The sequence below is a fragment of the Kryptolebias marmoratus genome, linkage group LG20 (assembly GCF_001649575.2).
Source record: "Kryptolebias marmoratus isolate JLee-2015 linkage group LG20, ASM164957v2, whole genome shotgun sequence".
Lineage (NCBI taxonomy): Eukaryota > Metazoa > Chordata > Actinopteri > Cyprinodontiformes > Rivulidae > Kryptolebias > Kryptolebias marmoratus.
The window spans coordinates 19,575,562-19,585,272 of NC_051449.1; the positions used below are offsets into that span (position 1 = coordinate 19,575,562).

The 9,711-nt window shown below is 41.4% G+C and overlaps 1 protein-coding gene across 1 annotated transcript in view; it reads right to left on the reverse strand.

Annotated features, from left to right (window-relative positions):
• The window catches only part of dab1b (DAB adaptor protein 1b), a 76,283-nt gene extending 66,716 nt beyond the window's left edge, over window positions 1-9,567 (reverse strand). Inside the window, exon 1 of the mRNA XM_037981928.1 lies at window positions 9,138-9,567. The gene's annotated coding sequence lies outside the window, so the exon portion shown is untranslated. The remainder of the gene's footprint in view (window positions 1-9,137) is intronic.
• Between the last annotated feature and the right edge of the window lie 144 nt (window positions 9,568-9,711).

Genomic DNA, 9,711 nt, shown 5'->3' on the forward strand with positions numbered 1-9,711 from the left:
GTCTCCTGGACCACATTTCTCACAACATGAGAGTGAATCAGTACTTTGTTGTTTTGGCATTTAATTCCCACGGCTGGGTGGTCGCCGAAAGTGTACGTCACCACTTTGTCACATTAGTCAACCTCGAAGCTCGCCTACCTTTTTACATGTCGACTGTTTTGGCTGTTACTACATCGCTTCGCAGCCCAAAGAAGCAGCAGGGGTGGGTTGGCTTCAACCCTCTCTTTGCCTCAGTCCATTCAGAAATCCCACCAAGGCAGCCAGAAGGTGTCTACATCCCGGCCTGAGGTGTCTTGTGAAAGAGCCAACTGAAACAAACGCATGTTTTTGCACTATTTTTTGGACAAAATAGAGATTCTCTCATTTTTTTTAACTTTAGCAAACTTTTTTTTCTTAGAAACTTGGCCTGTAGGCCATTGTTGACTGTTCAAATGGGGTGAATAAGACAGTAGCTACAATATTTACTGTTTTATTTTAAAATTTTCTAGTGAAGATCCCAGCTGACAAATTTTTCCTTGTTGGACATGACCTGTGACCTTCGAGCCTTCCCACTAACAAGGCTGCTTTTGTTTTTCTGTTTTTACTTCTTGGAGGGTTATATGTCCATCCATCCATTTTCTTTACCCGCTTTTTCTTTCCGGGTTTTTTTCAGGAGCTGGAGCCTATCTCCAGCAGTCACTGTGTGAGATGAGGGGTACACGCTGGACAGGTTGCAAGTCCATTGCAGGGTCTGGGAGGGTTATTGTCTATTTAAAATAATTGAGAAAAAGGCAGCTCTGTATATCATGGCTTTTGTTTCTTTTTCCTGTTCCACAAAACCCATACCCTTAAATCATGGCACCAAACCATCATTTATGTGTACTACTACACCCCTATCATAAACAATTTGAGATGGAGCGAAAAGAGCAAAGGAAACTGTTTAACAAATGCTTCAGTGCTGCTTTAAAGTGAATCTCACCTAATCTGACTGAATCAAATTATTCAGCTTTAAATGTCCTCCCAGAAGTAACCCGAGCTACTTTTTAATCTAACTGTCTTACAGGGAAAATAAGCACAGCCCTGATAAGTAATGTGTTAGTGCTGTATTGATCCAAACCAAGTCAATTTTGACCCCGAGATGTTCAGACCTTCTGTTACCTCAGTGAAGACTAAAAAACACAAACAAAAGAAGCTCTTTTTTCACTGCCCTAACTGGATTCTCTTTTTTTACATCTTAGAACTGTGTGGCAAAATAAAAAGGTGTTCTATTAAAATCTTTTAATGGTTTTGATGAGTCATTTTAACATCAGGCTCCACTCTCCATTAAGAGTTAAAGAGGGAAGACCATTTCTGACATCTGACAATATGATTTAAAACCCACTGATATGAATGGTGAAATCTGTCTGACTTCAGTGGAATTTATTAATCACCTCATTTAAAACAGTGGAACTGTGTGGAGTTGTGGCCTAGCATTAATATTACCGTTAAAGGCCTAGCATATCACCCGCTGCCTTTCAAACCCATCTTTAAAATCAATATCTTGAAAAAATGATGGCATTTTAGCCTTTTTTGTCAAATTTAGAACCCCCCCCCATTATGCTCAATCTCACAGGAGAGCTCCTACAATGAGTTAGCACTTTCTGAGAGATTCAAGTCTGTTCAGTGGTTCATAAGATAATTTGCTAACAAACAGACAGATGAGCATACATGGGCAAAAATATTGTTGGTCGCCTTTTTCGTCTTTCAGCTGCAGGCGATAAAAAACCCAAACAAACTTAAACTCTTGTTTGAGCTTTTCCTTCCAAGGTAGATGAAATGAAATGCTGTACGTAGATTTCTGTTAACTAAATAGCAGGTTAGCCATGTTTCCTTGAAAGCGTCAGTCATTATTGTTTCCATATGCAAGCCGATATTCACTGGCAGATTGTGCACATGCCCCATCATCTCGTATCACATCACAGACCGTGGCTGTCAGCCTGGGGGCTCCTTTCTGCTCTGATCTAATTTCATTAATATCGGCATGTGTAAGACGTTTTTTGGGTGGTGGGCTCACGCACAGTGAGGTGGTGGTGGTTTGTGTGTGTGTGTCGGGGAGAGGGAGGGGGGGCACTTTACCTTGGCACAGATAAGAAGACAAACTAGATTTGAGGGCAGATAGATCTTGTCGGCAGCGCATGCCGCCTCTTGGCAAGGGAAGAGAAGTCGATATGGAGCGGGGCCTTTCTTTTGTCCTGAGATTTACAGTATCTGCAGCTCCACGGTCTCTTACTTCAGTGGATGATTGAGTATTTCATACGGTGCCAACTGGCGCAACATGAGTTGGAGCTGAAGGTCACTGTGCTCCAGAACCTGAGTGGCTGGAGACAGGAGCTGCTGAATCTCCACCACTGGTTTTGTTTTAGTAACACAAAGCAGAACCGTGTTGCTAAAACACCGATGGAGCACACAAGTGCCGCGGCCAATTGAAGGGGCAGTTGCAGGGACTGTTGTCGAACCTAGGCATATGGCAGGCCGCCCCACGCCTGCCAGCTAATTGAGTCCTAATGAATCATTAGTTTGGCGGGTTACACGTCCCTCGTGATGGCTGGTGTCACTGATGCACTGAAGATGCCCACTCCTTTGGAAGTGAAGTGGGCAGCAATGGCTGCTCGGGTTGAACAGGAGAGACAGGCTGACATGGCTGGCCTCAAACTGAGCACTTCAATCACTCACCAGATGTTACACACCGAGGCACGAGGATCCCTAGTCACCCAGCTTGGCTCAGTGGAAATAATTGTGTGATGGGCTGGCAATTCATTGCCCCATTTGACTCTAGAAACACACTGAATAGAGTTGGGGTCGCTTCCCCCTTATCATCAGCTCAACAGGGTCACTGCAATAATTGATGTTCATGTAGGAAAACACTTCAGTTAAATGGTGCTTCAGTAAACATAAAAAAAAGCCTGCATCATCTACAATTACTTGCATATTTGTGTGGTTTTAAATTGAAAATAGCCTATACTTTGTCATTGTTGATTTTCATTTCAGTGTTTCATAAAAAATAATTGACCTCCAAATTGATAAGGTTCAGTGCTTGTAAACAGAATGGTCACATATTGCTCGCAGGATTGGATATTGCAGAGTATTGAATGAACTCACTTATAAGGCACAAACAGAAATAGAGTTGCAATTTACAGCCTCATTATAGAGAGAGAAAAACAAACCATGGTAATATCCTCTGTTCTGTAGGGGGATGTAAATATAGATCTTTTCCCAAATTACTTTCTGAAACAAGTCCATCCCAAATATACTCAAAAGAAAGCCTTCATTTAATTTTTTTTTCCAGTAATGTATAATTTTTTTGTACAGCTTCATATTGAACTGAGAGGCTGTTAAAAAATGAATCTTGTTTCCCTGAATGTGTCAGAAGTCATGTAAAAATATATGGCACATATGAAACTTGACTCAGCAGCATGTTTCCTAAACTTAGCATAGGCTCCGAAACATAAGGTTTTTTTTTTTTTACACTTATCAAAAAACTATTTAACTTTTTACTGCAATGACAGAAACTAATTGGCTTGTTTTCCCACAGTAAATGACTGCAGGCTTCACTGGTTTTTATCAACTCAGGCTCCAAACAGTGTTCAACGCAACACCTGGATGGACATGCTAAATTATCAGTCAGGATGTGGTGTTTCACATGAAGGCGTTAAAACTCAGAAAGTTGCAATTTAGCACAAATCCTCAATAATCCACTAAAAACGTAATGAACTAGTTTATTATGTCAGAAGGTTTTGATCAATAGAAACAATGGTCCAAAACAACTTTGCTACTCTTTAGCATGTTAGCTACGATGACATAATCGCCTTGAAGGTATTGACAGTGATGAGACATGTTGTAACCCTTGGTGTACTGAAGGTAAAACATGTTTCCACTGTCAATAAGAAAGAATTTAATTGGTTTTCTTAGGGCGGTGTATCAATGTTAAAAATAAACTTCTCAAACAGGTGTCTGTTGGTGGGATAACATATCAAACTGCTGGACTGGTCCATCCAAACCAGCAAGTGTAAAAGAAATCTAGACACCCTATCAAAACCAAGTTAAAAATGGAGCAGGATCAGTGTCCCTATAGGATTGTTCCGGTACATCTTTTGAGTCCTGCTCCCTCCCGGTAAATTAATGGGACATTGCCCTTGATAAAATGAAAAAATATAGCTCAAATAACTTTTTTTAGGTGTTGACTCATGTTGATTCATCTAGTTCTTACCTTGCTGCTGTATGTTCAAAATTTTCATTTTTCTAATATATTTAGCTGTAATTAGGTTTTCATACTTAAGCAAAAAGTCATGTGACACCATGATTATGTGGAGGTGATCACACAGGACTTAAAACTTGTAATTTCAAATCTCAGCAGTGGTATCTTGTGGTACGTTTTGTCTAGATTTCATTTAGGATCGACAGTCCAAACTTATTTAACAGTGTATATAAAACCTGGAATCCTTAGGTAATCAGTAGTTTTAAAGTTTGTGGTTTTACTTTGTTTAGTTGGATTTATGCTTTCTGTTTTTGTGTTGTTAATTTATCTCAGTTTCTTTGTTCAGGTTTTGTATTCCCCTGAGTTTTATTTTTTTTTAATTTAGTCATTTTGAACCTAATTTCCTGTTTTATTTTATCAGTGCTGTCACCCTTGTTCATTGTGGTCAAGTTATTTCCTGTTTCTGATTTTCATCTGGTTGTAGTTTGTCACTCACCTGCTCTGTTTGTCATTATCTTGCTTCCCTTTTTATACACCCTGGTCTTCAGTTACTCCTTTGTCAGATCCTTGTCTCTCCTTTACCTGAGCTTTTGGTTGTTGCTTGTTCTGTCTGTTTCAGTTTAGCTGGACTAAATAATTCAAGTTCCTTGGATGTCGCTACCTGTCTTTCTGTTGCCTCCTGTGAGTGTGCATTTGGGTTTTTCTTCCACCTCAAAACCTCTTTGGTACTTTTATTTTGTTTTGTTGTTGGCTTATGACCTTAAATCTAATTAGATTTTCTATATAAATATAAATAAAAGGCGTACACAAAATACTCCAGATTAATGAAGACATAATTTCACTTTTTTAATTGACTCTAAAATATATGAGACCAAAGAGTGGTGCATGCTTAGTGTATGTGTTCACTCTCAACCATTACCTTCAGAAGCCTCAGAATCAGCTAAATATACTCAAAAATATGGAAGAAGGTACTGTGGTCAAACAAGACTTAAAATTTCTATTTTTGGCTATAAAAAAATACCATGTATGGTTCAAACCTAACACTTCTCACAATGCTGAGAGCACCATCCCCACAGTGAAGCATGGGGGTGGCAACATCATGTCATGGGAATGCAGCAGGGGAAACTGGTCAAAGTTGAAGGAAAGATGAGTGGCTCAAAATATTGCAAAGCCATTGGGGAAAACCTGTTCAACTCCGGGGCAGTGGTTCACCTCCCAGCAGGATAATGACCCTAAACACTCCACTGGTTTAGGGACAAACCGTTAAATGTCCTCAAATAATCCAGTCAAAGTCCAGACCTCAATCCAACTGAGAATCTCTGGTTTGATTTAAAGATTGTTGCAGACAAGCAGCACCCATCCAACCTAAAGCAGCTGCAGCAGTTTTGGTCATGAAGAATGGACAAAGTTTCCAGTGACTAGATGGACCAGGATCACAAAGATGAACTTGAAGAAACTTACTGCTGAAAAAGCAGCAGAAGGGGAATGAAGTAGTTACGCACACTCAGGTTTTCTTTATTTTTGTCTTATTTGTTTGTTGACTAAAGTTGTTTAAATTAAAAGACATAAAGCCCTTCACATTTCTTTTTAATTACAATTTTAAAGGCAACAAAACAAAATGTGCACCAGGTCAGGCGAATACTTTTGCAACCCAAAGATGTACTATGAATCCTTGTTTCTGACACATTTTGGTTGCCCCAACCCATCCTGTTCCTCGCACTCGTAGTGGAGCGTCTGAATCATTCAGGTTCGCTCAATGCACCACTATCTGAGCAATCTTCCTGTTTTGTCCAGCTGAGGGAGGCAGCATCACCTCTGACCTGCTTCCGCCAGGGGCCACATCTTCATTAGTGAATAGACTAAACGTCATACGGCCATTAGCAAGATAAGAACTAAGGCTTGATTTTAAAAGCTCATTAAAACAGCTTGGAGAAAAGATTTAGGCCACTCTAGCAATTTGTGTTTCTTGTGCTGAAAAACATGACTTTCACATCACTTTGAATCCTGTTTCTTAGATGATCTTAGGAAAATCTTAACAGAGTTCACACCGAGGAGTTTTAACAAAAGAAGGAAAGAAGCAAAAATTGTGATAGAGCACAGGTCTTAAATGAAAATAAAACACAATTTCATGACAAATTAGAATTTTGAAAAAGTTTAAAAAATGGCTAAAGCTCAAGAATGTTGTTCCAGATTCTGCTCTGTTCGATTAAAAAAATAAATTCCCAACCACTTTGAGCATTTTACAGCAAATGCAAAAGGAAGAAAGGCAATTTATCGTTAATTGGATAAGCTATATCTCCCATGTATTTGATTTGCTGTCATGAGCTAAATTAAGTGTCTAGATTCCACTGGGAGGCCCAACAAAGAGCCCTTATTGGAGAAGTTAATGCTCTCTAGTGTTTTGTTGAGCTCCATCTTAAGCCTTGCCTCTCACGCTGCGCTGCAAAGAACTGTCTTGGGATGACAGCTGAACATTGTACAGTATGTGTGTGGATTTGTGTGCATGTGTGTGTGTGTGTGCACGTGTCCTACAACCAAGGCAGTGAGTGGAGCTTAGGATCTGTTGCAAAACATCCTGAGTAAGAAGATTATAAGAAACGGTTTGGCCGACCGGCTGAAGTAGCCGTGAACTTTGGCGCCAGAGTGAGAATACTAACAACTATCTAACATCGTTTTTTGCTGCAGATCCACCGTTCCACAAGATACTGTAAGCCTGAACTCAGTGAAGAACCTGTACTGAGGGTGAGAGTGTTATCTCACCAGCATCCTGCTTTACAACTGTCAGCTGTTTGCTTACATAAATCTTTTCTGTTGCACTGCAGCGGTCTAACGCATCTCATATGAAGGCCTGTTTATATGAGCATTCATGCAGAAAACACAGTGCATCTTGGGAGACATATGGCCCGGTAATGAACTTTGCTGCTGAAGTGATAATATTGGCTCATATTCAGTTTTACCAGAATATGGAGGGGTGGGTTTTTTTGGAAGTTACATGGAAACAACATAGACGAAATACAGGCAAACTCTCAGAGAAGGAAATCTGCATGCCAACGTTTTAACTATAGCAATCTGTTAGCCCTCAGAGTATGTGTTGAGGATGACCCTCAGCTACTACCACACCAAATCTTAGCTCAATATCTAAAAAAAGACTGAGTTGTGGCCATTTTTATGTTTGGTCAGCTAGCTGTGGTGGCCACATTGAATCAGGTTGACTCCAAAAGTTATTAAGCTGAATTTCATTAAAGTCTGTCCAATGAGATATTTTGCTAACAGGCAGACACAGGCAATTACAAGATCACCTGCCTTTCGTGGCAGTGGCAGATAATAGTGACAATATCTGTAAATATGGAGATGAATATGCTTCTTATTGATCAGTGACTTATATGCTATATCAAGATTTAACTGCACTTTTAGGAACACTTAATACACTTCTTGTAATTTTTTTTGTTTGTCTGTTTTTTATGGAGTGGGAGGGGTAGCTATTATAAGCCAGACTTTTCTGAAGTGTAGGACTACCAAGGAGAGTCTATAGCAGGGCTAAGGCAGCTTCTTTTTTATGAAAGGATGGGTACAAAGTGACCAAACTGCAAAAAGTACAAAAATATTTATAGTGTGAATGAACCCGAAGGCACAACTGCTAGCTGTTTGGTTACATATATTGTTGCTCTGCAGCAGTCCAACTTATTTATATGTAGGCCAGTTTTACATGAGCATTCAAGCAGAAAACACAGTACATCTTGGCAGACATATGGCCCAGTAATGAACTTATTTGCTGAACTGGTAATATTGGCTTATTGTCAGTTTCCCCAGAGTTATGGGGGGTGGGTGGGTTTTAGTTATAACATGTTACAGCATAAGATAAATATAGACAAAAGACTCATGACAGTATGAAGATTATGGAAATGGTTGTGACAAAAATCTCACAACAAATGTAATTCTTTCCAAAAAATAAAGCAGCTCAATCTTCACATCTAGGCTAAATAATAGCACTTGTGTAATATAATATAACAATATTTAAACATTATTGAGTGTGAAAAGTTTTAGTCTTGGTTATCCCGGAATAAAAGCGGATTATGAGCTCCGATCAAAGCATCTTTCAGCTGGAAAATCCCCAAACTGGCGCAGCTGGCCGAAGTGAAGCATTTCAGACGCTTCCCACGCCGAGAGATCCCGCGACTAACTGGATCGTTTCCGTCCACACACTGAGCTGTCAACTTTCGGTTCCGACCAGCGGACTGGGTGAAAGACCCGCGCGCTGGTTTGAAGCAGATCTTTAAGGGTCTGAGCGGCCCTGACGCGCCACGCCGCGCCGCGCCGCGCTCTGCGCTCCCATCCAAGCCTCCATCCACAGGTCGTCATTGCCCGGTGCAGTAACCCCTTCCTCACAAAAAATCAATACATTTACCAACGCGTGCGTCATCGTGCACCCATTCACCGAGCTCGGGAGCGCGTGAACACGCAGTTCTTTGAAGATGACTTACTGCTGTTGCAGCCGAATGTGTGTTCATTTAAATATTTGGAGAGGGAGGGAGGGGGGAGCGAGCTGCAAACAGTTTTCAGCCTTTTTTCTGTGCCTTTAGAAGACGTCGTGTTGCCTGAAGCCACGCGACTCCAGTGTTTGGCTCGTGCATTAAAATCATAAAACGCCTCATTTGTGCGCAATCCAATCTGGGACAGGAGGTTGTTTGACCGGCGTTTGCAGGATGCTCGAACCCAGCTAAAAGCACCACCGACAAAACCCAGCTTCATCTCTGAGCACAAATGCCTCCTCTGACTCAGACTGTCCCTGTCTCGGTCCCCCACCGCCCCAGCGGACCGGTCCGCAGCCCGTCTCCATCCACCAACACGGACGTGTGGCCGGGCTCTGCCTCTCGTCCTCAAACAGCTCCTTAGTTTCACACTTTTAAAAAGACATGTCACTTACCTTTTCTCAGCCGGATGCTGGGGGGAAGTGTCCCATTTATGCTTTTTTTAAAATCCACATCTGTGTCCCCTTTCATTTGTGCGCTCTATTTGTCCCCCAAATGAAGGAGGGAGAGGGAGGAAAGGGAGAGACACGGGGTGGGGGGGAAGAAAGCGTGTCTAAGAAAATCCATTTCTTAATTCCATTTTGCCGTGCACAAGGTGAAATCAAATTGTCTTTGCTTTGGAAATGTTCACAGTGGTTCTAAAATCCCGCAAAAAGCTGGATCTTCTGGTTTATTTCTTTTCCCCCTATATCTTCTTCTTCTTCTCTCCGGCTCTGAAGTTGCCTGGTTACCCCTGTTTCTCATTCAGGGAGGCTGAAGCGCAGCATACAGCGGCCAATCATAGCGGCAGCCCGAGAGGTTAACTGTTTCTTGGCTTCACTATTCCACTTTCAGGCAGAAAATGAGGAGAGTGGGCGGGGAAATCTGGGCCCCCGGTGACGAGAAAGGAAAAATTAAAATGCACAGAGAATAATGTAGAGAGAGGGGATCCGTTAGAGGGAGGATATGTGGAAAGGGGGGGGGGGGGGG